Raw genomic sequence first — 26,535 nt, forward strand, 5'->3', positions numbered from 1 at the left:
TTGTACAAGGATTATCAGAACGTGACAGTCCACTGTTGACTGTGAAGAGTACACGGAATCCTGATACCCCAAAATCTCAAAGGTGCAACTTAATTTGCTGTATTAGCATTACAAGCATTGTCAAAGCCAGTAGCTCTCACTTACAGAGCTATTGGCTTTGTCAGTCAGGGACATCTGGAGGATTTTGGGGGGCGTGGGCCAATCGGACTTTAAATTTATGATCCAGTTTCAGGTCCTTGGTGTCCTATATGGCCAGATCACTGAGAGTGCATAGGCACACTCATCCACATTTTAAATGCCTTCACATCTAATAATCAGGGATAGTGACGTGTTTTCAATAATTAACACAACAGCAGCTCACTAATATTAGTGGAATAATTTCTGTGACGCTCGCCCATTTCTTATACTTGAGTTACTGTTTTGATCTAAAAGATACTATTTTATGGCTCAGCAGGAAACAAACATAATTTCTCTGCAAAATGTATGTAATAGACTCACACATCTTTCACATTCAAAATAATGGAAAACGTTATTTAAACAGTGTGTTGAAGAATTATTCAAGGGTCATTAGGGTAAGATTCTCTGCTATAAGAGGGTCCCCTGAAAGGCTTGAGGCCCGTGGTCCAATGTTTCTATTGTCAATGCTTTTAGTCATGTTGCACAGCTGCACGGCTACTGTGCAGCACGGATAAGTGAGGGAAAAAGCGCTGTGACTTGCCTCGTCATAGCGCTCTTACCTCTAACTTAGTACGGACGCACAGCAGCAGTGCTGTTATTCAACATGCCTAAAACATTGACAAAGTCAATAGCTCTGGTGAGGGAGAGCTGATGACTTCGTTAATTCTTGTCTATTTTAATTGCTTCTCACTTGTGTCAGAACATAAGTATGGTCTACAGCTGTAGCGCCAGAATACTGATTTCTCAAAAAATATTTTGTATGATATTCCATGAAATAACCATCAGTAATTTGGTGACTCATTTGTGTTTTGGTTCAGCCCAAAAGACAGCTGACAATATAGATCGAGGCTGGGTCAGCCATTCTCAGCCATTGACTTGTAGCCACATTTTGTTTCAGCGCAAAGTACAACCATTTGTTTTTTGACTTCTCAGGAAGTGGAAATGATGTCGTTTTGCTTACTTTTAGTCCTTACTGTCTGCCTGTGCACCAGAAGTGACAGCTGGCAACAGGCAAAATAGTTTGCATCAGTCATAAACAACTTCACTTTTTTAGGTCAAGCGTGCAAGCGCTTTGACCTGTTGTAGGTACTGTGCACTTTTGACCACGCCCACTTCACACCCATCACTTACTTATTCTTGGGCTTGTCTTTCGAAAATCCTTTGATGTCTTTGGTATATGCTTTATTTTTGTCCCTCCTTGAGGCTGTTTTTCTACCGCCATACAGACTGACCCTGCTACACGGATAATTGCACTTTTGCGATATGTTTCCCTGCGACCAAACTTCTTTTTCTTTTTGTGTATCTCCTTTGCCCTCATGACTCTTTAAATCAGCTTGCTAATGTCAACTGTTTCACTTTTCATTTCAATTTATTTGGCAAGTAAAGTCCAGTTAGGAATTTGGGGGAATGTTTAGACTTTTTGATGCAAAACTGCACTAACGCAGTCTTGCATCAAAAAATGTCACACCGGCTTGCGCCATTCCTGAGCACCAGCCGGGCGCAATATTTATGGAATGGCGTAAGCCAGTCAAAAGGGTGCGCTAGCGTAAAAGAAAATGAAAAAATGACGTTAGCTGGGTGGGGGGTGGCGGTTTGGGAGAAGGGTGTTTTGCACCCAAAAATAATGTTAGATGGGAACGCCTACCTTGCATCTCATTGACGCAGAGTAGGTTCACACATCTAACAAATGGTGCAAACTCCAATATTTTTACATTAGACGGATCTAACGTAAAAATATAAATATAGAGTTAGTTTTGCGCTCAATTTGGGTTAAAAATATGATGCAAATTTGGCACAAAGCAGGTATAAATATGGGCCTTATGGCTGTATTAATAGGCCCCTAGCACCACAGGAGTGTCACTTTTTGTGACCCTCCTGTGGCGCTAAGCACAGTGCCGTATTTACAAGGTGGCGTTAAGCCACTTTTTGTGGCTTAATGCCATCTTGTAACTAGGTCCCCTTCCCACACAGCACTGTGCGTTGAAAGGGCGTGCAATGGGTGTTGCTGTGGGCGTGCCACAGCAACACCCATTACATTTTGACGCTCCTCAGATTTATGAAATTTTGTAAACCTGAGGCAGCTCCAAAATCTAACGCCACCCCCAAGGGCGGCGTTAGCAGGGCACAGCGAGGAGGGATACTTTTATTCCTCCTCGTTTTTTGCTTTTTCTATGCGTGCTGCATTCTGTTGTACGCATAGAAAAAGCAAAATGCCAGAAATGATTGTTTATGTGCGGGAAGGTGTCCCTTCCTGCACATAAACAATCATTTGAAAATGACGCTTTGGCACTTCTGTGTGTGCTGCATTGTTCAGCACACACAGAAGTGCCAATGCGCCATTAGTGATTGTTTATGTGCAGGAAGGGACATCTTCCCGCACATAAACAATCACACCCCTCAACACAGACATTGTTGCACGATGGTACAAGGGTGCCTGCGTTGGCAGCTTAATTTAGCGCCAGCGCAGGGGGAAATGCACGGGTGCGCCGTATTCCCTTAAATACGGTGCATCACTGCGTTTCTAAAGTGACGCAGCGTGGCGCAGCCAATTTCGGCTCAGCACCGCACTGTGCCACTTTTCTTTAAATCTGACCCTTAGAGCGCTAATATCTCTAAGTCGAGCAAACATGAGACCCATTTCATTGCAAATGCTTATTTAAAGAGCTTCACTGTAGCTCGCACCTGGAATGACCTCCAGAGGGCAGCCTCATCTAAAGTATGACTGATCTGCAAGTTTTCATAGCTTTCTCAATCAAACCACACTTTAGTAATAAACGCATTTCAACAAATCTTGTGAAATAACCACAAAATGCCATTTTCCTGCGTCAATTTAGACCGAGGGCAGTGACACCCATAGACATAACTCTCAGTCCTACTGCAGAGGGAACGCACGGCAGGGACATAGGTGCTTAAACAGGGCTCTCGAGCATCAAGGTAAACTTTCGGAAAGGGACTCACCTGATACATAATCTTAACTACCAAAGACAACGAGTGTTTTTTTAAAGGTCTAGGTCCCTATGCAAATGAATGCTCCGTGGTGCTCTCTCAAGCCCTACGGCCACTTGTACTGGACTCAAGTCAGTGCATGGTTTGTGGTCCCAGCTAGTAGCAAGGTCTGGTGTCTGCTGCTGAAAGGCCGTTGATTTTGCTCATTTCTCTAGAATAAAGCACTTCATGCTATGTTGCCTACCGATAATGCAGTCATGCCTCGTTTCACTTCTCCTCGTAGATCCAGCGGTAATTGCTAACTGTCCGCAGCGAGAGTTGCCAAGGAGGAGTCCTTCACGAGCCACCTAAGGCGTTGTGAAACCACTTGGTGGAGAGGTAAGTGTGAAAGCCTCGCAGAAGAGGTTTCTTATTAGGAAGCCTCCTTGAGCATTTGCTTCCTTGTAAGAAACCTCTTCTGCAAGGCTTGAGGTTAAGAGGCCCCTGGTTTCCATGTTGACTGCCTAAGTCTCACAAGAGAGCAACTCTCGTGAGACTTGAGAGGAAGTGTTGTGGGATCAGCCAGACCGCGACTGAGGAGGTGTCAATGCGCTGCAGAAACACCATTTTCTTTTGAATGCGTTGCCACAGGACAGTATTTTTTGTGTGCCGGTGCCATGACTCCTGCTTGCTGTGCTACATGTGTGCCAGACCACCAGGTGTGTAGCTTTGCTTCATAGCATGTTAGACTAGATGCCTGGCGTTCCTGCAGCAACATGTCACCGGATGAGGAGATTCCTACACTTTGCTTCATGTTCTAGGCTCTGTCCCACATGTCCATAGCCAGACCAACTCCGCTGAACATCACTTCCTGCTCACTTTTGTCTTCTAGTGGCTTTTTTTTTTCCCGCTGCCGGACTTACTTTTTGTACGGGTCAATTTTTTCCACTTAAAATTTACAACTTTCTGTCCACTGCACAGTCGGTCCACTCATGAATGCAAGCATCTCAAGTGAGTCTTAGAACTCTTAAAAGGTTCCCGGCCTGAGCCCTGTCCAAACCCTGCTCAAATTAAGCACTGCACAGCAGCAAATGTTTCGGAATGTCTCCTCCCACTCAACTACGCTCCATGCTGTACCATGAGGAGTGTGTCGGTGAAGAGGTTGTATTGTGTATTTTGTCCTGCTTGAGGTAAGTGTTGAAATTGTTTGTATATTTCTTCTCTGGTGTAAAACAGATGTGGAATCTCTACTGCTCCATCTGTTTCATAGGTGGCTTTGATGTCATTATTCACACCTTCCTGAAGGAGGCAGCAGTGGCGTGAGAGGCTAGTTCCCTGAAGGTGGGTAGAAGGGATGAGGTGGAGTGCGGCATGATTCTCACCACGTTTATGTCATTCGTGGTCTCTTCATCCCCCATCTCTAACTCTAAATGAGGTATTGTTTGTGTACTTCTTTTGTGGGATCTCATATCTTATCATCAGGGTTCTTTGTGTGACTGCGCCCAGCGACTACGAACTCTAGGACGCTTTTGTATATGAACAACTCACTAAGTTACTGGCTCTGAACTAGTGCTCAAGTGTTCTCTGCCCCTTTATTGGAATATGCAGCCGTGTCTGGACACAGAGGATGCGTACATTCCCAAAAGAGGGTTCCGACTGGATTAATTACCAGTGACTGAGATTAATTGAAGATCCAACCCATCACTTTTTTGTTCGCTTCAGTGTGATGCACTAAGTGTAACGAGTTTGCCCAGATGTGGTTCCCATGATCACTGTGCCACTGGAAGCAAGCAGGACCTAGCTTGGCAGTTTGGGTGGGATTGTTCCCATCAGAGCAGGATAAAGGGGGATTTGCATATGGCCAGGTCTAATCTGAAGAAGCATGGTGGGCAAAACAATGATAGACTGTGATGAGGCCTGAGCAATTACAAGTGGTTAAATAATTCAAGCATCCAACCCAACACTTTTTTCTTTACTTCTGATCATACCACAGGAGCAGTCCCTGTATGACAAAACACATTTGCAGTGTCTCATATTGCTTTAACTTGTGGGCCAGATTAAATAGACAAAGTTAGTTCTGAAGCATGAATGGCCAGTCATTATGACCTCAAAGCAGTAAATATTTTTACTGGTTCCCTCATGAACATTCCACAATTGGCAACAGGACCTGGGGCCAGATGTATCAAAGCTTTTTGCATTCGCAAACAGTGCGAATGGCCGTTTTTGAATGGAAAAATGGCTTTCAGTATGTATGAAAGGCATTCGCTATGCAGCTTTAAGGAATCGCTAAAATAGCGATTCCTTAAAATTGCGACCCCCTTTTAGAGAATTACAAATTGCAATTCTCTAAATAAAAAATCGCAAATAAGGAATCCTTATTTGCGATTTCTTAAGCATGCGTATCAAGCTTTTCCTTAATGCGAATTGGGCATTAAGGAATCGCAATTACCCTAAAAAAAATGCATTAAAAATGCATTATTAAAATTGACATCTAACGCACACATGCCCCTTTGGCATGTGTGCGCCTTACATGTCCTAAAATAATTTTTGGGGGTGCAGCAGAGGGGGCCTTAGGCCCCTAGCACCCTGGGGTTTGCATTTCCCAAATTGCGAATTCCAGTTAGGAATTCGCAATTTGGGAAATGCAAAATATTCGCAAATATGGGCCTACAGGCCCATAGTTGCGAATGGGGTCAGAATCGCTATTTGCGATTTGGTAATAGCTTTTGCGATTTTTAAGAAATCGCTATTACCGAATCGCAAATACGATACATACCATTTTGCGACTCTGAAATAACGATTTCTTAAAAATCACAATTTGAGAATCGCAAAATGGATTCTTGATACATCTGGCCCCTGGTGGCTTCTGCTGTGGAGCTTCTGATTTACCATATTTGGCTTTGATAACCTTTCTCAAAATATTGCGTTGTCTGCATTGTTTTTCTTCTGCTTGTAGATCCAGCCATAATTGTCAGCTGCCTGGTGTGAGACTTGTTAAGAGCCAGCAGGAGTGATCTGAGGCCACCTAAGTCATTGGAAACCAGTTTGTTCAGAGGTAAGCGCAACAGCTTTTGGTCCTCGTGCCATAAGTTCTTTACTAGGAAGCAAATGCACATGGAGGTGTGAGGCTAAAAGAGCCATAGCTCCCATGTTGACTGACCAAGTCTCACAAAAGGACCAACTCTTTTGAGACGTGAGAGAAAGTGTTGTGGAATCTGACATTCCTCACTAAGGGGATGCCGATGTGCTGCAGCGACTCCACTCTTCTTTTGAGCGCAATGCCACGGGATAGATTTTAGTGTTCCAGTGGCTCCTTCTGTTGATTATTGTTGCATGAGCGGGCACCCTGCTAGGTGCATAGCTTTGACTCACAGTGTTAACAAAGTCAGAATTAGAAATGTACTTTGTTCTAACATTGCACTGCTGGCCCCATCTATTCACATTAGGCTGGATGCCTAGCCCTACCTTGACTAATGGCACTGAACGAGGTGCTTCCTGGCTTGTTTTGAGCTCTGCCAAGGGCTTGGTTTGTTGTGATACAACATGCAGAAGTGCTGTGTAAGTTGAAGGCTGTAAATCCACCATGAAAGTCCCTGGATCTTTCCTCCCAACTATGGGCCTCATTCTGACCTTGGCGGTCTTTTCGCAAGACCGCCGAGTTACCGCCGCGGTGAAGACCGCCGACCGCGGCGGTATGCCGCTGTGCGCATTCTGACCGCTGGGAGCGTTCCGCCGGAAAACCGCCAGCAGCCACACTGGCGGTCGGCGGGAAAGTGGAGACTGGTCAACCTCCACCGCCACGCCAGCAGAACACCGCCCACAGAATTACGACCCACATTTCTGTGTGGTGGTCTTCTGTTGGCGGTCTTCTGTTGGCGGTCACCTCCCCATGGCTCCCGTCGCCTCCCGGAGGACCAACGCACAAGGTAAGTTGATCGTCCGTGAGGGGAGGGGGTGGGGGGGGTGTTGTGTGATGTGGGCGTGCATGGGGGTGTGCGTGTGAGTGTGTAGAGGGGGTGTGTGAGTGCGTGTATGCGGGCGGGGGGTGCTGCTGTGTCTATGGGTAATGTGTGCTGTTCGGCAGGTGCGTGTGTCTGCATGTATGTGTGCGGGTATGTGTCCCCGTTGTGTATGTGTGTGTAGGGGGTGTGTATATGTGCATGTTGGGGGTGTGTGCATGTCGGGGTGCATGTATGTGCATGTCGGGGTGGGGGTGGGGAGGGGGTTCGTACCACCTCTGGGGGGTGGCAGGGGGGTGGAGGGTGTGGGGGGAGGACTTGGGTGGGTAGTGGGGGGGTGGGGGAGACCCCTATCAGTGCCAGGGAAGGAATTCCCTGGCCCCGATAGTGCTTACCGCCATGGTTCGCACGGCGGTTCCCGCCCGCAAGAAACCGCGGCGGTAGGCAGGGTCATAATACCCTTGGCGGTCTTGGGACGACCGCCGGGCCGGAGTGCGCAAACTCCAGCCCGGCGGTCATGACCGCCGTGGCGGTCGGAGTGGAGAAGTGGCGGTCGGTTGCGGCGGGGACCGCCGCGGTCAGAATGCCATTTTTAATACCGCCGGTCTGTTCGCGGTCCGACCGCCGTCTCTCCGCCGACCGCCAGGGTCAGAATGAGGGCCTATGTCTTTTCCAGTCTATTAGATACACCGGCGCCTCCAAGACAAGCCCAGGATCTTACGTTGAGTAGACCTCATAGTGCAGGTCAGACACCAGAGGTTAGACAGGGGCGGGAATGCTAACTGTGTCCCCAGTTCCAAAGGTTTTACCAAAGTTAGGCTGGTAGAACTGAATGGATGCGAAGCAAGGCGGCAAGGCTTTAGACATAGGAAGCTCTGAGGCTGCAGATGTTTGGTTTACATCAACATTCGACTCTGCTCAACATCACTTTTTGCCCGCCAAGCCAGGCCAGTATGAACTACATCTTCACATAAGACAGCGTCACCTCCTTTCAGTCCCAGGAACAGACAAATATTGTGGACTCAGTTGTGGTTGTTTGCAAACTTTCTGCAAGATCTTGGTATACTTCTATTTTGAGAGGCACAGTGATAAATGCAAAAATCATTCATAATAATATATTCCATAGACTTACAAAAATGTGGGTTAGCTATAAATAATTGTTTTTAAATTCTTGGTTTTACAATTCCCACTTTACTGAAGTGTCTGTTTAGACTGAAGCATTAGACCACTGCTTTGGCCAAAATACGTTTTGGGATCATTTAATCACTTCCGCGGGTCGATAGATAACCAGTTTTCTCATAATTCATGGATTGCATATAATAAGGAAAACAAGTTGATAACAATTCATCATTTAACCATAATCCTCATTTGTTACTTACTGTTTCACTTAAGAGACTCAGGACTAAAAAACGTTTAATAAACTCAAAAACAATTATTACATCTTTTACAATAAACATAACTGTAAATGAATGTTATATATTCATTTTAAATGTATAACTAAACGCTACAGCCATATTAACTTAATTTTGAAACAATATTTAAATAACGTAAATATGATGCATTAAATTAAATTATTTTTCTGAAGTTTAAATTAAAATTAATTCCTACCTAAAGTAAAACAAGTAATTGTGTTAGTATGTGTTAATAATTATTAAGAGTGATGGATAGAATTAATATAATTTAATGTAATTACATTGTAATATCATTTATTGTTACATTAACCATTAAATTCAGAAAGGTAATTCATAATTGACTTAAAATGCATACTATGTTTACACATTATTTTAAAAATGGAATTATGTTGATTTATGTTTTAACTGTTTAAAAGTTTTAAATTTATTTTAAGTTCCTAAATCCATTATTTTCTATAAGAAGAAATGATTGTACCAGTTGTTGTCATTTATAGTTCAAAATTGGCTCCAACCTGTTTTCATGGGGTGAAAAGGAATAAGTCTACAAATCTGAGTAACTTTACACTCAGATTTTGTGACTAGCCAAAAGTAGTAAAGTTATGCAAAAGTGTAGGAGGAAATTACATGTGTAGATTTTCTCTCAACAGTAATTTATAATTGTGAATTTCCCTGTTTGGGGCTTTCTTAAAGTACAGTGGGAAGGCCTCCATCCTACTGTGATGCCTCAGCTATACTGCTGCTGACCCCACTCCCCAATTTCTTTGTGTTCAGTTTCCCGATGCTCTGGTGAGGCATGTCTGACAGAATAGATTTGCCAACTTGTCAGGTTAACTTTCAGCAAAAACGTAATTCTGGGTTGGTTCACTAGTGCTCATTTATTGCACTTACATTAAAACACTTCTAGAGGCAAAAAAGCAGATTTCCCTAGAGTCATTATAATCGCAAAACTGAATTTTTAATCCATGCAAAGATCCTACAATACCAAAAATGCAGAACTGGCTGAGGTTAATGAATGATTTGCCCTCAATGAAAAACTACAAATCATACAAAGAATGTTTTCGTTGATTTTAAAGCTAAATACAGCTCTTTATTTGCACAATAGGACTGTACTAAATATAATTTTTATTTTAAAACATGATTCCTTTTCCTGTCCCTTTGTAGTCATTCCTAATTTTGTCTTTACTAGAAACAAAATCAAGATGATACTTTTCTGTTATCTTGATATTCTATTCATTATCTTCTAAAACATTTAGCACAAAATAAAAATGTAAATAAACAAAGGTCAAACAGCATTGTATTACATGCATATAAGTCAGATTTCATGTGAAAAGCTGTTTTGCTTGGGACTCTCTGTACTAAATTGATAAGTCCACTGCCTCTCATTCATGAATCAAGTCGTAGCCATCATGCAGGCCAAGCATCTGGACTATTACTGCACTGCGTTCTGGTGTAGGTAATACTATTGATGGTAGCAGATAGCTCTTCTTTATTATTCTCCAGTTCAGAGCCCCATTGTAAATGCACACTCTCAGGTCACCATATTTCTCAGGGACAAAAAACAGTGGTGTTGCCACAGGTTACTGAGAGTAACAAATAAAAAGGTTGACAAGATATTGACAGCAGTTTGTTTTTCTTCTCCGCTCATTGATTACTCATATCCCTGGGGTCCCAAATCAATGTCGTAGTTGTATCGTCTGTTTAGAAAGGCTAGGAGGGATATAACCTCTTTTGAAAAAAACATGGGCTTTGGCCTCAAGTAACATAACTCAAAAATAATTGACAGAATTCAAATATTTCTTGTCTTCATAACATAGGATGGATTTTTCAGAAAATGTATGGCTTGCTTGTCAATCCTATGATGTCAGATAGACTGACAAGGATTGTGAGGTGTCAGTAGTAGTGTTGCTCAATTGGTTGGAGTATTTCCTCCCTGAATGTAAGGTTAGAGGTGAAGTGGGAAAGAAATCAACTAAACCTGTGGTGGTTTAATGCTGGTGCTGCCAATATCATGCCTGTCTCCACTTCTCTTTAATACCCAGAGTCACTCTCTCCAGCAGCTCCAGTTGAACCTGAGAATCAGTTTATAAAACTATGCTCGTGTGACTCATATAGTGCATTGTATGTTGGATTATCAATAAAAATTATCTGAAATACATATAACAGTCTAAATATTGTTAAGAAAAATAGCGATCCATTGACTGTAAATGTTCTAATATTAACTCCAATGGAGGGATTTTTTGATAAATGATACATAGGACACAATATTCCTGTGAGATAATATGTAGACCGTGAAAACAACTAATTGATATAATGCTTAAAACTCAGTTCGTAGCAAACGTCATACCCAAATGATGGCTTTTGGACAGGCATGAGAGGACAACTTAGATGAGAAGGTCACTCGTCATCGGACTGCTTTCAGTGCTGTTTTCAAATCCAAATAAGTATTGCCTGAAATTAAGATGGAGAGCATTGACATCCATCAAAGTGGGAATATAAGTAAGAGAGTCAGTAAGGTGTGATTGGTGTTCTGTTACATCCTCAGGTAGTTGTAGGGTCAACCGGTTATCATCTGCTTAGACAGAGAAGCTCAGTCTAAAGGATCTAATTAGAAATGCAACTGATACAACATAAATACTAAACTGCACATCCTGATTGCTGACTCCTATGTTAAAATAGTTAGACTGTGCACAAACATACAAGCATTTAAGGCCATCTTTCTGGAGCCCCAATAAGGTCCACCTAAATGGCTGCTTTGGCCAAATTTCCAATATGGAAATCATGCTGCATTTTTTCATGACTGTTTGCTACTTTTATGGGACGTTATTCATCCAGGTCTGTGAAGGATTACCTACAGTGCTCCAAACCTCACCAGGGGTTGGTACGCCAATCAGTTTGACCTGAAGTCCTACTTCTGCACAAGAATATGTTGTTCAAGATTAAAGTGACTGCTTTTCATCCAGTATGCCTAACTCCTCTCAAGGGCTATCTCTTACAAAGACAGCAATTAGCATGGTGCCTGACTAGCCTGCCCTATCATCCCCAAACGATTTGAGCCATATTCCAGAATGGGTCTGCTCCTATCATGTGTGACCTTGAAGGGAGATGTTTGGCTATGCATATCCCCTGTGCAGGGCTTCAAAGACCTGGGGCCCCATATTAGATTACTAAAACATTGTTGCTTCCAGCTGAATTTGAGATATTGACCGCAATAAGTACTTGATGGAATGTTTACCCAGGTCAAAATGTTGTTGCCCACTTTTTGATGGATACCCACAGTTTGGAGTATTCATCACCCCTCTTTAAACTATGACATTTGGCGTCAAAGGACAATGCTGGTGCAGACCAATTCACTTTTCCTTCACCATAAGTACATGTAGGTCAAGGCCCCCGTTTTCATTCTCAGAAAGGTTTTCCAGTACAGTCTGAATTAATCTTCAGTACTGTCTTTCAAAGTTACATTTAATGACAAAGAAGTGACAAAGATCATTTCACTTTCTGTTTTGGAACTGACACTGTGCCAATTGGGCCAGTTTCTACCTGCACTATTTCATTTTGCATTCTCACCAAGAACACCATGAAACCATGGCTACTTTCTAGGCTGTGACCCCCCCCCAGTTTCATTCTGATCCTTCTGTCTAAACAAGATTCCAGTGACATGATGTCAACATGTTAATACACTTCTTTAGAAATAAGATGAAGTAATAGAATAAATAAATACTTCTTTCAGAAGAGATAGCAGGCAGTAAATATATGCACACAAGACAAGCAATGTGGGTATGCTATTATACAATTTAGCACTAAGCCCATATATATACTGACTAAAAGTGGTTATCGTACACATTTTAAAACCACGTTTACCCCATAATATTTAATCAAATAATAAAGTACTGTAGCATTTGTACAGCTCCTATACTCTTTCAATGATCTAAAGTGCTACTGGCCTGCCATATCTGTGTCTACTCCATTTGTGTGTGCCATGGACTATATAGTGAGAGTTTATAGTGTGGTCTGCCAAGGAAAAGTTGGGTTTCATCTGTGTATTTCAGAGAGGTGCTTAAATCATGTCACAGTGAACTTTTGGCTACACAAGATAAAAGAGACAGACATGACAGAGATATGGTTGCACTGCAGATACTTACCATCATCTGGGTTATTGAGTAAGCTCCCAAGCTAAATGTATGATGTGGGTTTTACAGTTCGTATGTGTGATCCATGGACGTTTAAGAGAGGTGCTACATTCATGACATTTGATCAGCAATGGTCAGGAGCAGAGCGAATCAGGAATGAAGAATCCTGGTTTGAGACTATAAATGACATTTGCATTGGAATAATGTAGGCAGAGGAATGCATCTGAGAAGTCTGTATTGATCAGTGTGTTATGCAACAGAAATCAAGAGGCATAACTTGGAAAAGTACAGCTTGGCATTCTGTGGATGAAAACTCTATGTAGATATAGGTTAATGAGGAGTTGTTGAGAATGAAGGCTGCTTTGCTTTAAGCTGTCTGGAGCCTGCTTTTATCCCTTAGAGGCCAGCCTTGCTGCTGAGCTCTGCATCTGCATCTTCACCTGAACCTAGGATTACCAGACTTGGCTTGCTAGCCTCTTGTTCAGAGCCATAGAAAATCAAAAGGCTTCCATCATCTTAAACCCACACCTGGCCCCAGTCTGAGTCAGAGTCGCAAACCCCAAAGAGGTGACCCACCAAACATGGACCCTTTGTTCTGGTGCTAAAGGTACCCAGATGGCCAAATCTCAAACCTGAGGATTTAGAACATTTTTTGGCCAAAAACAGCTTCCCCACAATTTTCTTCTCCACAGCAGTTAATACTTTTCGGTGGTCCTTCTCCAAAGAGGTATCCGCCTCATGAAACTGTCATCGGCTACAGCCCTCTGCCTTGTCCCACTGGGGTTTCTCAACCTCATTTTGAGAGTCTTAGATACTGACTTAGAGTTTGTCAGGTGGGGTTATTCTGTCACAAACATGATGGATGTCACCTCCGCCATTTTACAATTCCATTATGTCCCTTGGACATTGTAATACAGCCAGCTGGATATCCATCACGTTTGTGACAGAGTAACCGTCTGCCAAACTCTAAAGCAGGCCCTAAGTCTGAATGTAGAAATCTCCCCAAATTGGGCCCAAGGCTATCTGACAATGCTCCCTTCTTGGCACCTCCTACACCCTTACCCCCCTTAATTACCTCCTGAGATCATTTTTGACTGACTGGGCCCAATCTACATCTTGTACCCAAACCACGCTCCATTGCAGTCAACCATATTTTTCATCTTTGGCACGGATTGCGCAACAAGATGTCTGTGGTTGGTGCTTTGATCATTTAGTCGCTTGTTTTCACTATAAATTATTATGATTTACTGTATTTTTCTAAACTGGTTTGATATTTTTCTTGTGTTGTGTTTTAACTTTATTGCTGTTTGTGTGCTGCATATATACTTTACACATTGCTTCTCAAGCAATTTTGACTGCTTTTTGTGCCAAGCTGCCCACTGGTAAGCCCAGGTAAATTTAGTTATTTTTTGTGGTTCACTACCCCATCAACCCACAACTCAACTACTCATAATGAGGAACAAAAGGCACAAGAGGAAGCATAGGAAATGGGTTTACTGACTGAAGGGATTGAAATCCTACTCAAGGAGCAACCACAATTCATGGTGGGGTGAAATACCAGCAAACTCCAAATTAACCTGTGCTGAACCCTCATATCTTGGCACAGCGCTGAAACATTATTTGTTCAAATATAGGAACTAAGGGATATCTGATAAAACCTGCCGCCTCTTCACCTTCTCTGGATGATAAGCGTTGGGACACTCTGCGTAGCTGAACGTTACATAAAAGCCATTCATTCATTTATTCATTCATTCATTCACTCACAAACTAATCAAGACTTAACTTAGAGGCAATGTGCTCAACACAGTCCTTTATGTCCTTGGTGCGAGGTACATGCAGCGTTGCTTTGTGAGACTTCTCACGGTTTGGCATCAGTGCTGATGAAGCTGTACAGCAAGGCTTTGCGATTCCAGTGAGCCTGCAGTGAAGCTTGACAGGGCTTTGTGTTGCTGTGAGTCAGTTCAGATGAAGCTGTATGGTGAGGATTTGCATGCCATTTTATTGCTCAGTGTTGATTCAGATGAGCTTTCCATCTGTGCAGGGGGGCTTTGTGAGGGCTTCCCGTTGCTTCATGTCAGTTTTAATGGGGACAACAGATAGGCTGGTAGACCACTTCCAGGCCCACTTCCAAGGGTGAATGAGTAGGTGTGCACCACTTGGGGGGCAGGACTCATGGCAGGTCAAGCCTAGGTGCAGAGTTCAAGCGATTTGGAGCTTTTTGTCTCCGAGGCTTTCATTAGTAGGCCAGCCAATCAGCTCCTGGAATCACTCTGGTGGTCCTAGGTTCAAGATGCCGGTCCAGTACTTCACACTTTTACAACAGGGCAGCAGAGTAGCAGCGCAGCTGAGCAGCAGCCATTCCTACAATAAAGCAGCACAGCAGTCCTACTGATTCTTTCACAGGTTGAGAGGTGTAATAAATAGTTGTGTCTGGGGTCCAATATATATATATATATATATATATATATATATATATATATATATATATATATATATATATATATATATACACACACATATACACATATATATATATATATGCATATATATATATATACATATACATATATATATATATATATATATATATACATATACATATACATATATATATATATACATATACATATACATATATATATATATATATATACATATACATATACATATACATATATATAGATATACACATAGCACACTCTCAACAGGTTGCAGTTTATTTTGGAAAGCAGCAAGGCCAGTAACATTCATAGAATTCTTTACACATTTTCCAGGCCTTACGTGTTTCAGACATCTCGTCCTTGGCCACAGGCCAAATGCTTGGGTTGAGCAAATGATTGGAGGCACCTGATTACTTGATTAAATGCTCTGGTGATTTTCACAATGCATCCTGGTAGTGGTAGTCCTGCACATTTATAGTACATCTTTAGTAGACAATCATTTCTGCCTTAGTAAGTTGCTGCAGCCAAACACACATTAAAGCACATTTAAAAACCTTAGTAGGTGAATTCAAAGCACAGTTACCGAGTATATATATATAAAACAGGCCGGGTCTAGTGGATTAGTGGACCAAGGCATGCATTGTAGGAACCTGTGTTCAACCTCATGGTTCAAATCCCAGCAGGTCCATTCAGCCTTTCATCCAAAATTCTGAGGTCGATGAAATGAGTACCATTGATTTGGGTAACAATAAACATCTGTTATTCAGTGTCTAGATACCTACGGGTTAAGTGTGCTTTACAAATACACATTACGTTGTGGCAGTCAACGCTAGGTAGTTATAGTTAGGGCCTAATTTTCTATAGAAAAAGCCGCTTTTTTGCCTGCCTATAACTTTGTCACCGCTTGACGAAACCTCATGAAATGTTCCCAAAAAAGTAGACAGTCATGTGAGCTGCTGCCTGCAATATTTGATCTGTCAAGCGGGTGTTCAGATAAATGGGGGTGAAATTCAGAGTGTTTCCAATGTTAATTTCCATAGGAAACATTGAACAATGATAGTGCAAAAACCACTGGCCAGAATTACCAAAATTTGGCAGAAAGTTAGCTCTTGGTCCAGCCCATTTTGTTATTTGGTGTAAATCCATTCAGTAGTTTTTGAGAAATTTAAGGAAATCTGAATTTGTAAATCTAGGTATGTGAAGGATTCTCTATCCCTCCCGAACTCATGCTGAGATCTGATTGACGGTCAACACTTCAACAAGGAAATGTTGGCAGCCGAGTCCTAGGAAAAAATATATAAAAAAGGAATTTGCAATTCAATAGGTCTCGCATTAGCAAGAGTTATAGCTGTTGACGTTATATGACAATCTCACCTCATAACTATTTAGCCAAGCAGCACATTAAGGGCCAGATGTAGCAAAAATAATAATTGCGACTCGCATTTTGCAAGTCGATGCGACTCGCAAAATGCGAGTCGCAATTTAGTATGCCAGGAAATTAACCGGTTCGATATTGCGACTCGCAGCCGGACTCGCAACGCTGTGTGCGAGTCCGCAGATAGCGAGGTCGCTGTTTGCGAGTGTGCAAAAAACGAACTCGCAATTAGCGAGTGGTTGTCGCTAATTGCGACTTCCTTCAAAATTGCTTGCAGGTGCAGCAGAACACTTCAGAAAGCACACCAGAACACTCTGGAAACACTTCCTGGCACATGATGATGACATCACAGCCAGGAAGTTTACAAATACACCTGGGAGGAGGCTGGACCACACCCTTTTATAACTGCCAGTCTTCACACTGAACAAGCAGCAGCAGCCATGGAGGGAACCCCACGAAAAAGGAAAATGAAATTTTCTGAGAGGGAGCTTGAGGTGCTGACCAAGGAATGTTGTCAGCACCATGATGAGCTCTTTGGGAGAGCAGCCCTTACTGTTCCTGAGGCCACCAACAAGAAAATCTGGCAGGAAATGCAAGAAAAAATAAATTCCCTGGGTGTCAGCCACAGGACAATTGAGGACATAAGGAAGAGGTGGTATGACCTCCGCTCCTGGACCAAGGAGAGGGTGGCAGAAAGGCTCCGGGAGATGAGAGGCACTGGAGGGGGACCATCATCTGTGCCACCACCCACACCCCTTGAAGAAAGGATTGAGGACACATTTGAGGCGGAGGCAGTGTGTGGATTTGGGGACCTGGACACCTCAGAGCCCAGCACATCAACCGGTGAGTACCATGTGATAGGCCTGTACCCCTAGCAATGTCATACCACACCCACCATGTACACAGGTGCATGCACAACCAAATTAGCTCCATTTCAGGGTAGAAAAAGCCAGAATGATGCATTTTGGGAAATGTAGTCAAATAGGCAGGTCATAGGCAAATGTTTATTAGCAATTGTGCAATAGATACTAGACACTGACAGTGTGTTCCCCATGTTCCACAGGTCTCCAGCAAGACACCCCCAACACCCCAAGCACCCAGGCCCAGGAGGACACCCCAGGACCCTCCAGCACCCCCACTTGCACAGTCAGCAGCATCCCTGCAGTGGTAACGCCTGCTGCAACAACAACGCCAGGAGCTGCCCCAGCAACAGCCAGGGAGGATACAGGTGGGAGCACAGGGCAGCCACCACTGCGCAGGCGTCGCAGGGCAAGAGCATCTGGATCCCGGATACTTCCTCCAACCAGCAGTGAGGCACATCTGCTGCGGGGTCAGCGCCTGCAGAACACAATATTGGGCAGGATTAGTGGGGTGCTGCACCGCTTTGTTAGACACAACCATGCAAGCATGCAGCACCTCAACAGACGCATGGACCTGATGTGCCAGAACACTGGGGACATTGCCTTTGCCATCAGGGAACTGGCGGCCGGACTGCTGGGCCAGGCAGAGGCTGGGCGGCGCAGAGATCGCCAGATTATGCTAAGACTGGACAGGATGGCCACATCGATCGGCAGGCTAGCCATCAACACAACAGGCCTGTCGAGGAGGACAGTTGGCCTGCAAATAGAGATGGGCCATTTTGCTGGGGATGTTGCCAGGGGCCTGGGACGTCTCACACATATAATAGAACAATGGAGACACGGGAGATGTCGAGGGCCACCGGGGAAACACCCCAAGATAGTGAGGAGGGCTCCACAGTGAGCAGTGTATCTGCCACTGACAGTAGGGTGCTAAGGAGTGGGAGGCAGAGCACCATGGACGCAGCAGGGTGCAGCCAGGCTGGCAGGAGGGGCAGGAGATGTTAGAGAACAGCCCGGAGAAATAAAAGTGGCACATGGCGTTAATGTGCCACATGACTGGTTGGCATTTCCCTGCCCATGGACAATTTCATCTTGTATATAGTTCATTCATTACATTATTAAAACAGTTATTTTTCTTCCACTTAACAAAAGGAGTGTTTGCTTAATGGGTGAGTATGGTGGGAGTTTACACGTACCGTTCACAATATTGCGTTGCAATGTGTTCCCGTCTCAGTCTGCCTTGATTAGCTAGACTCCTATCCCCATGATGGCGGTGTGGTTGTTCTTGCTCTTCCTCATCAGGATCTGGGTCTGCAGGGGTGAGAGGTAGCCCACGTCGGGTGGCTATGTTGTGGAGGATGGCGCATGCGACCACAATTTTGAAGGCGGTAATGGGTGTGTATTGGAGGGCGCCTCCACTGCGGTGGAGGCATCTGAATCTTGCCTTCAAGAGTCCGAAGGTGCGCTCGATCAGGTTCCTGGTCCTCTTATGCGCACTGTTGTATTGCCTCTCAGATTCATTACTTGGTGTTAAAAACGGAGTCATGATCCAAGGCCTTAGAGCATATGCACTGTCACCTGTTGGGCACAAAAGTACACTGTTAGTAAGTCCAGATAGTCGTGCACAGTGACTTGTGTGTATGTCTGCAAGTGTCTGTGGCTCTACCTAGGAGGTATCCGTCTCCAAATTCCCCACGTTCCAGGCGTTGATGTATCCCACTATGTCTAAAAATGTATGAGTCATGGGTACTGCCTGGAAACTTAGCTACGATGTCCGTGATGACGTAATGGGCATCACAAACAACCTGTATGTTGAGTGAGTGGGTACACTTTCTGTTGCGGAAAATATGTTCCAGATTAGCAGGGGGGCATGTTTGAATGTGTGTCCCATCTACACATCCAATGACATGGGGGAAGTGGGCAATGCGGTAAAAGTCCAGCTTGGTGCTGTTGATTTCTGCCTCATTCCTTGGTAAGTATATGAACTGAGACCTGTGCGCTACTAAGGCATCTAGGAATGCCCTGAGGAACCTTGACACTGCACTTTGGGATAACCCACCTGCCACGGCAATGACCCCCTGATAGCTCCCTGAGGCCAAGAGGTGCAGTGCGCATAGTACTTGCACATGCGTAGGGATGGCGCAGCCACGCAGAGTCTTGTGTTCTAGCTGTGGTTTAAGTAATTCTATTAATTCTAGAATGGCTGCGCTGCTAAGGCGGTATTTATCATAGATCTCCTCTTCAGTTTGCTGGAAAAGTGTCTGCCTGGTTCTATATATCTTCTCCTGTCTGTGGCCCCTCCTCCTCCTCTGCTGGGCTGCGTAGACTCTCCTCCTCACTGCTATCAGGTATATGTCCGCCATCTTGAGTAACCCAGATGCCTTCTGGGTCTCCTTTTATACTTTGGTAATGGTTACCACCTGCTCTGAGTTAGTGGTAAATGCGACATGCAAACTGGACTTTTTGCGACTAGTCGCAATTTGCGAGTTGCAATTGCATATGGGTTGCGACTCGCAAATTGCGACTCGCAATTTGCGGGTCGCAACGGATGCGACTCGCAAACGGGTCCCATCGCTTTTTGCGAGTCGGAAATGGGCTTTTTGCATCCCATTTCCGATTTTGCGCTGTCGCAAATTGCGAATCGGCCCGTTTGCGAGTCGCAAACGTTTGCTACATCTGGCCCTAAATCTTTATCAGAAATACACTGCCTTTGTGCATTCCTTCATACACTTGGCATTAGACTGTAATGGTCCAAACAGCCCCTAAGGAGCACCACATTAAAAATAGTATTTTGAAGAAACATGGTCATGTAACCATATAGTCAGCCCTTAGAGGGCATAATGACATGAAAAAAGAATCGTAAAGAACATTTCAGTGTAACCATATAATTAGCCCCTTGAGGACATAATGTATAATACATTTACAGGCCTAGCAGGCCTTTTATGTAACTGTGGAGTCAGTAGCACAAGGGTGCAGTGGCGCAGTTAGTTACTAGATGTCCCCGTACAATCAACAGCAGAAGTTGCAGTGCCATTGGTCGTTACTAGATGTCCCAGTACAGTCAACAGCATAAGGTGCAGTACCACTGGTCATGGCTAGATGTCCCTGTAGAGTCAACAGCAGAAGGTGCAGTACCACTGGTTGTAGCTAGAAGTCCCTGTAGAGTCAAAGGCACTCAGAGTACAGTGTCACAGAACTCTGCCAAAAGTTCTTCTGACATCAAAAGCTTAGAATATCCCCCAAACCCAGACATGGCTGGAGAAGTACCACGTCCACAGACAAATGGTTGGAATATTTAGCCATGCAGCACATTAAGCCTTTATCAGAAATAAACTGTGTTTGTGCATTCCTTCACACACTTGGCATTAGACTGTAATGGTGCGAACAGCCCTTACAGACCATTTTGAAGAAACATGGTCATGTAACGCTATAGTCAGCCCCAAGAGGGCATAATCACATCTAAACCAGTATTAATAGGAATGATTGACAATTGGGTGTTTTAGGACACATTTCCAGATAATATTGGTGATCAAAATGATAGCATATTAAAATACAACGCTCAAAGTTTATTTTATACAGCTCAACAATTGCAGCAGATTGACACAATAAGCTCCTGTACATTATGACACAGTTGATTCTTTTGATTATAGCAGTTAAAGCAATGTGGTCAGACCAGGGCAACAGAGATACATGTTCTAGTGACTTCATTTAGAATTTGAAACTTGTTTCTGAATCCCATTGGTGTCACATGCCAACATTTATAATCATCAGAAACTGGCTTGGTCTTCCCTTTTTGGAGGTGTCTGCAGAAGATTAATCTAATGGTCTGAGAAAATTAATTAATAGCAAAAATAGTGTACGTGCAACCATGAGATAGAGAAGCCGCTGCGTTGCAGAAGAAATTGGCATGAGATCGCACTGGTAAAATAGAGCTTCTTTTGTCAAATCTAATATGGGCATAATAATTTCCCTTCAATACGCGTAAAAACGAAGCTAATTTTTAAATTACTAGTAGTGTATTGACGGCACGTCACAGTTATTTTTGTTAAATTTTTCCATGAGTAACCTTTGCGAAAAAACGTTTCTTATTTATGCTTATGATAGGGAACTACTGCTGCCAATTTGCTTGACAGAACATGTAATTAGGGAGTGAAGTTACAAAATATTAGTCATGGTGAGGCAGCATTTGCTTTTAAAAGAAACAAAATAAATGATGGATGGGGAAGGGTTGATGGGTAGGGAGAAGTCCAAGGAAGAGGTGAGGCTGCTCGATGGTAATGAAGATGGGCGGCAACAGGCTCTGGACCATGTGATAAACTGTGTCTAAAGGCATGTGGGTATCAGCTACTGCCATTCTCAATGCTGGTGCAGAACTTTTCACGCACCACACCGAACACTCTCAAACATAGCGCTTACCTGGTCTCGCACAGCGTTCAGCACCCCCAATAATAAACAGACACCCTGAGAGTGCTACATAGTTTTACAACACTAACAGCTACAAAACTAGACCGGAACATGGAATTCATGAATGTAAATTTCTAGGATTTATCGGCGCCTATTTTAAGAGTAGAGACCGCACACGTCAAGCATCCGTTTGCTGGAACTTGGGTGCGAACAGACCACGGCGGTGGGGGGGGGGCGGGGGGGGATGTTCAGTATACAGAAACGGCACTTGTGTACTAGGAGAAAATGAAAATCCCCTTGACACATCGTCATTGGTGCTAGAAAAAAGACTACGCATAGAAGACCAAATGATGCTCTTCTCAGGCACTTTCTTCACTCTCTTAAGAGGAGTGCTCCAATTATTAGTCATGCAGAGGCCCCCTCTAACCTAGTGTGACCCAGAAGACCTGGGCCGAGAGAGCACACCATTCTGAGTGTTTTGGTGATGGTCTCATTGTCCTAGGACCGCCACAGACTGAGTTATAGGCAAAAAGTGTTGTAAAAGGAATGCCCTTCGAAGCATTATGGGGTGAGCTTCCTCAAGTGCAGTGAATATTGTGATATCCTCTCTCCCTCTGTGCAGGAAGTGCCACTGTTGAGGATTCACTACCTGGGTCGATTTCATGCTATATAAAGTAACAAAAAAATATACAAATGTACAAAACACACACACACACAAGACACAACTACATGTATTTACTGATTATGTTAAGTAAGGAACAAGTGAAGGGCAAACGCGGAAAACAAACGTGCATGAACACAAGTGCTTACTGGCAACAATATTCAGCCCAAACAACAGAAAAACAATCCATGCGTAATTAAACTTTACTTGGCTAGTGCTCTTCAGCCAAGAACAGGAAGTGACATATCAGCTGCCAAACCAGTTAGGAGGCAGCAAAGTAGAGCAACACTGCTTCAACCTCTGGTAAGCGGCAGGCAGCAGTAGGCAGGAGCAAAGTCCTTTACTCACTCCAACAGGACTTGTAGAGAGCACATGCAAGATGTCTAAGCGCAACTTAAAAAAGAAAAGGGAGCTGAGTACAGATACCCTGACTTCTTAGCTCTGGTGGTGGGGTCCCCTGCAGGGCTGAAAAGCTTTTTTTGTTTTTTTTAATTTTTGCCCGGATGCACAGGGGATCCGGTGAAAATTTTAAAATAAAGGAAGCGCAGGCACCCATGCTTCATTTCTTTTAAGCCCCCAGATGGGCCAAGTCCCAAAGGTAATTATAACTCGTGCCCCTGCCATGCATAATTGTTTGTTCAATATTTTGACTGCTAATGTTTCATGTATATTTTTAATGATGCTGCAGAACGTGTCATTAGTGCTACAATATCTGGGGTCATTAACAGTGCATGGGAGGGCACGTGTTATAATTATCTTAGGGAGCAAGTTATAGTTACTTGAAATAATTCTAACTCATAACAGCAAATTTCTATGGTTTAGTACAAGTAAATTCTATGTTTTCCAAAATGTTGTTTCCTAACTATAAGGTTCCTGTTACCTTTGTTTTTTTCCAGTGAATTTCTATGTTTTTTTAAATCTAAAGTAATTTTAATTACTATACATTAATCCAACCACCACCTTTGGCTGTGTGCATCAGTGGTTGGCCCCATATAACCACACAACCCTATGCCATGCACAGCCTTTGGCAATGCGTAGCTGAGGATGGCCACTGGTCCTGACCTGCAGCCAGACCCTGCAGCCAAGCCCCTATAAGCACCTAACACTGTTTTGTTTTTTACCCTCTATTTCTGCCTTTTTAAATCGTTTCTTGCCCTGTGCTTGTGGCCCTCTTTCTGTTTTTGCACTGTGATTCTCTGCCCATTTCTTGCCCTCTGTTTCTGCCTTTCTGATCATTTCTTGCCTTCTGTTTGTGCAACTGTGGCTGTTTTTGCTCATTTCTGGCCCTCTGTTTGTGCCTCTTTGTTTCCTGCCCTCGGTCTGTGCCTCCCTGCCCATTTCCTGCTAGTTTCTTGCCCTCTGTTTGTGCCTCTTTGCCCGTTTCTTTGCCTCTGTGTGTATCTCTCTCTCTGCCCGTTTTCTGCTTGTTTCTTGCCCTCTGTTTGTGCCTTATTGTTCGTTTCTTCTCCCTGTTTGTGCCTTTCTGCTTGTTTTATGCTTGTTTCTTGCCCTCTGTTTTTGCTTTTCTCCTCATTTCTTGCCCTCTGTCTTATGCCTCTCTGTCCATTTCTTGCCCTCCATTTTGTGCCTCTCTCTCCATTTCTTGCCACATGTTTCTGCCTTTCTGCTCATTTCTTTCTTCTGTTTCTACCTTTTTGCTCGTTTTATGCTAGTTTTTTGCTCTTTGTTTCCTATGACAGAGGTAGGCCTCGAAATAGTGAAAAATGAAATTAAGGCCCATATTTATACTTATTTAGCGCCGCATTTGCATCATTTTTTGATGCAAAATTGTCTCAAACTTACAAAATGTTTTGTAAGTTTGTGCTGCTTTTGCCTTAACAAATGACGCAAAGGCGGCGCTAAAAAAAGTATAAATATGGGCCTAAGTGTTTTTCATTACCAGGACATGTGAAACTTAAAATAACATGTCCAACTTTAAATAAAACTACAACCTGCCCTATGGGCTGTTTAGGGGCTACCCTAGGTATGATATATATTTGCTAAAAAGGAAGGTTTAGGTCTGGCAAAGGGTTTATTTTGCCAGGTAGGGAGGGCAGTTTAAAACTGCACACACAGACTGCACTGGAAGGTCAAGACGTGTTTAAAAGGGCGACTTAAGTGGGTGGCACAATTAGTTCCCAGGCCCATGAGTAAAAATTAATTTACAGCCCCTATGTACAAGTACTACCACTTTACTAGGGACTTATGCATAAAGTAAATGTGCCAGTTGGGTATAAGCCAATTTTAAAATGTTTAAAGCAGAGAGCACATACACTTAACAGTGCAACGAAAACGGGATCACAAAACAGGATGGTGAAATCAAAATGTTTGAAGATAACCCTGCAGAAAGAGCCAACTCTAAGAGGAAAGGATGTTGCAAGAGGAAGTATGATCGCACAACACACTGAAAGGCACAGTTCAGCAAAACTACTTATTATTAAGTGTCAAGGAAGTCCAGCCATGTGTGGCAACTCATTGGAAGGTGCACCTTCCCCAACCTACCAATCTCATAGCATCTGTGAGGTCCACCCAGTAGAGGTATATGTAGCATACTGGAAGGCACATCTTCTCAAAACTAGAAGTAGCCCTAGTATAACCCACAGGTGTTAATTATAAAAAAATTACCTGTGCAGTATTACTAAACAAAATTAACCTATACGGCATGCTAATACAATAAAAAATGGCAATTTTCTCAAGCCTGTGTGCTCCTCAGGGCCAATGATGGGCTCTGCTCTCTGGCTGTGGTTTAGAAAATGTTTTTTCTCCCTTTCCTTTTCAACAGTGAATGCTTGTAGACTGCAAGAGATAGGACTTGATTTTAGGGTTTGTTAGAAATTGGGTCTTTGATTGGCAGTCAGGTTACCCCCTGTCCAAGCAAGGACCCTCACTCTAGTCAGGGTAAAAGAGAATCACCCTCAGTTAACCCCCACTCACTCCCTTGGTAGCTTGGCACAAGTAGGCAGGCTTAACTTCAGAGTCTAGGTGTAAAGTATTTGTACCAACACACACAGTAACTCAGTGAAAACACTACAAAATGACACCACACAGGTTTAGAAAAATAAGAAATATTTATCTAAACAGAACAAGACCAAAACAACAAAAATCCAACATACACAAGTCAAGTTATTAATTTTAAAAGCAAAAGAGTCTTAAATCCTTTAGTAACCAGTAAAAACACTGTTAGCGTTGAAAAGTACCTGGGTAGCGTCAAAATAACAAGCACAGGCGAGTGTGCGTCGAAAAAGGTTAGCGATGTGTTGATTTCTCACCCGCGAGCGAGACCGTGCGTCGTTTCTCCTTCTCCGGTCAGGTCAACGTACATCGTTTTTCCTCTCCCCAGGAGAGCGATGCATCGATCTGGGCAGGCACTCGGGTCCGGGCAGGCTTTGCATTGTTTTTCCGTGCCCAGCAAGGTTTGCGTTGAAAATCCTGCCACACGGTATCAGCAAAACCGTGCTTTGTGGGTTGCAACATTATCAGCCTCTGTCAGCGGATGTGGTGCGTCATTTCTCCAGCTGCGTGCGTCAATCTTCCAGCCGCGATGCCGGTGGATCATTGATTTCTGCCGCGAAGCCAGCAGTGCGTTGATTTTCGGCCGCATCTCGGAAGGTGCGTTGAAATTCTCCCCGCATGGCGGCCGGTGCGTGAAGTTTCAGTCTTGGTCTGCCAGCTTCACCGTTCAAGGCCCCAGGAACTGGATAGGGCACTACTTGACAAGGCAGGAGTCTCAGCAGAGAGTCCAGGTGCTGACAGGAGAAGTCTTTGATGGCCGTGAGACTTCAACAACAGGAGGCAAGCTCAGGACAAGCCCTTGGAAATTTCTTCACAAGCAGGAATGCACAACAAAGTCCAGTCTTTGTCACCTTGTACAGGCAGAAGCAGCAACTGCAGGATAGCCCCACAAAGCACAGTCACAGGCACGGCAGCACTTTTCCTCAGTTCTTCTGCTCTTCTCAGGCAGAGGTACCTCTTGATGTCCAGAAGTGATCGAAAGTCTGTGGTTTTGGGTGCTCTTCTTATACCCATTTTGGCCTTTGAAGTTGGCCTACTTCAAAGGAAAGTCTCTCTTGTTTGTGAAATCCCGTCTTGCTCAGGCCAGGCCCCAGACACACACCAGGGGTATTGGAGACTGCATGGTGTGAGGGCAGGCACAGCCCTTTCTGGTGTAAGTGACCACTCCTCCCCTCCCTCCTA

At 43.8% G+C, this 26,535-nt stretch overlaps 1 protein-coding gene across 2 annotated transcripts in view; it reads left to right on the plus strand.

The window, feature by feature from the left end:
• Positions 1-3,036: 3,036 nt before the first annotated feature.
• Positions 3,037-26,535, plus strand: part of LOC138303669 (epidermal differentiation-specific protein-like) — a 32,262-nt gene continuing 8,763 nt past the window's right edge. The window contains exons 1-3 of one of the 2 annotated variants that reach the window (XM_069242979.1): positions 3,894-4,292; positions 4,373-4,443; positions 6,059-6,157. The gene's annotated coding sequence lies outside the window, so the exon portion shown is untranslated. Of the gene's footprint in view, positions 3,112-3,893; positions 4,293-4,372; positions 4,444-6,058; positions 6,158-26,535 lie in introns of those variants that run through there. The other variant, XM_069242978.1, reaches the window with a different exon arrangement.

This window comes from Pleurodeles waltl, chromosome 7 (genome assembly GCF_031143425.1).
Source record: "Pleurodeles waltl isolate 20211129_DDA chromosome 7, aPleWal1.hap1.20221129, whole genome shotgun sequence".
NCBI classification, from domain to species: Eukaryota; Metazoa; Chordata; class Amphibia; order Caudata; family Salamandridae; genus Pleurodeles; species Pleurodeles waltl.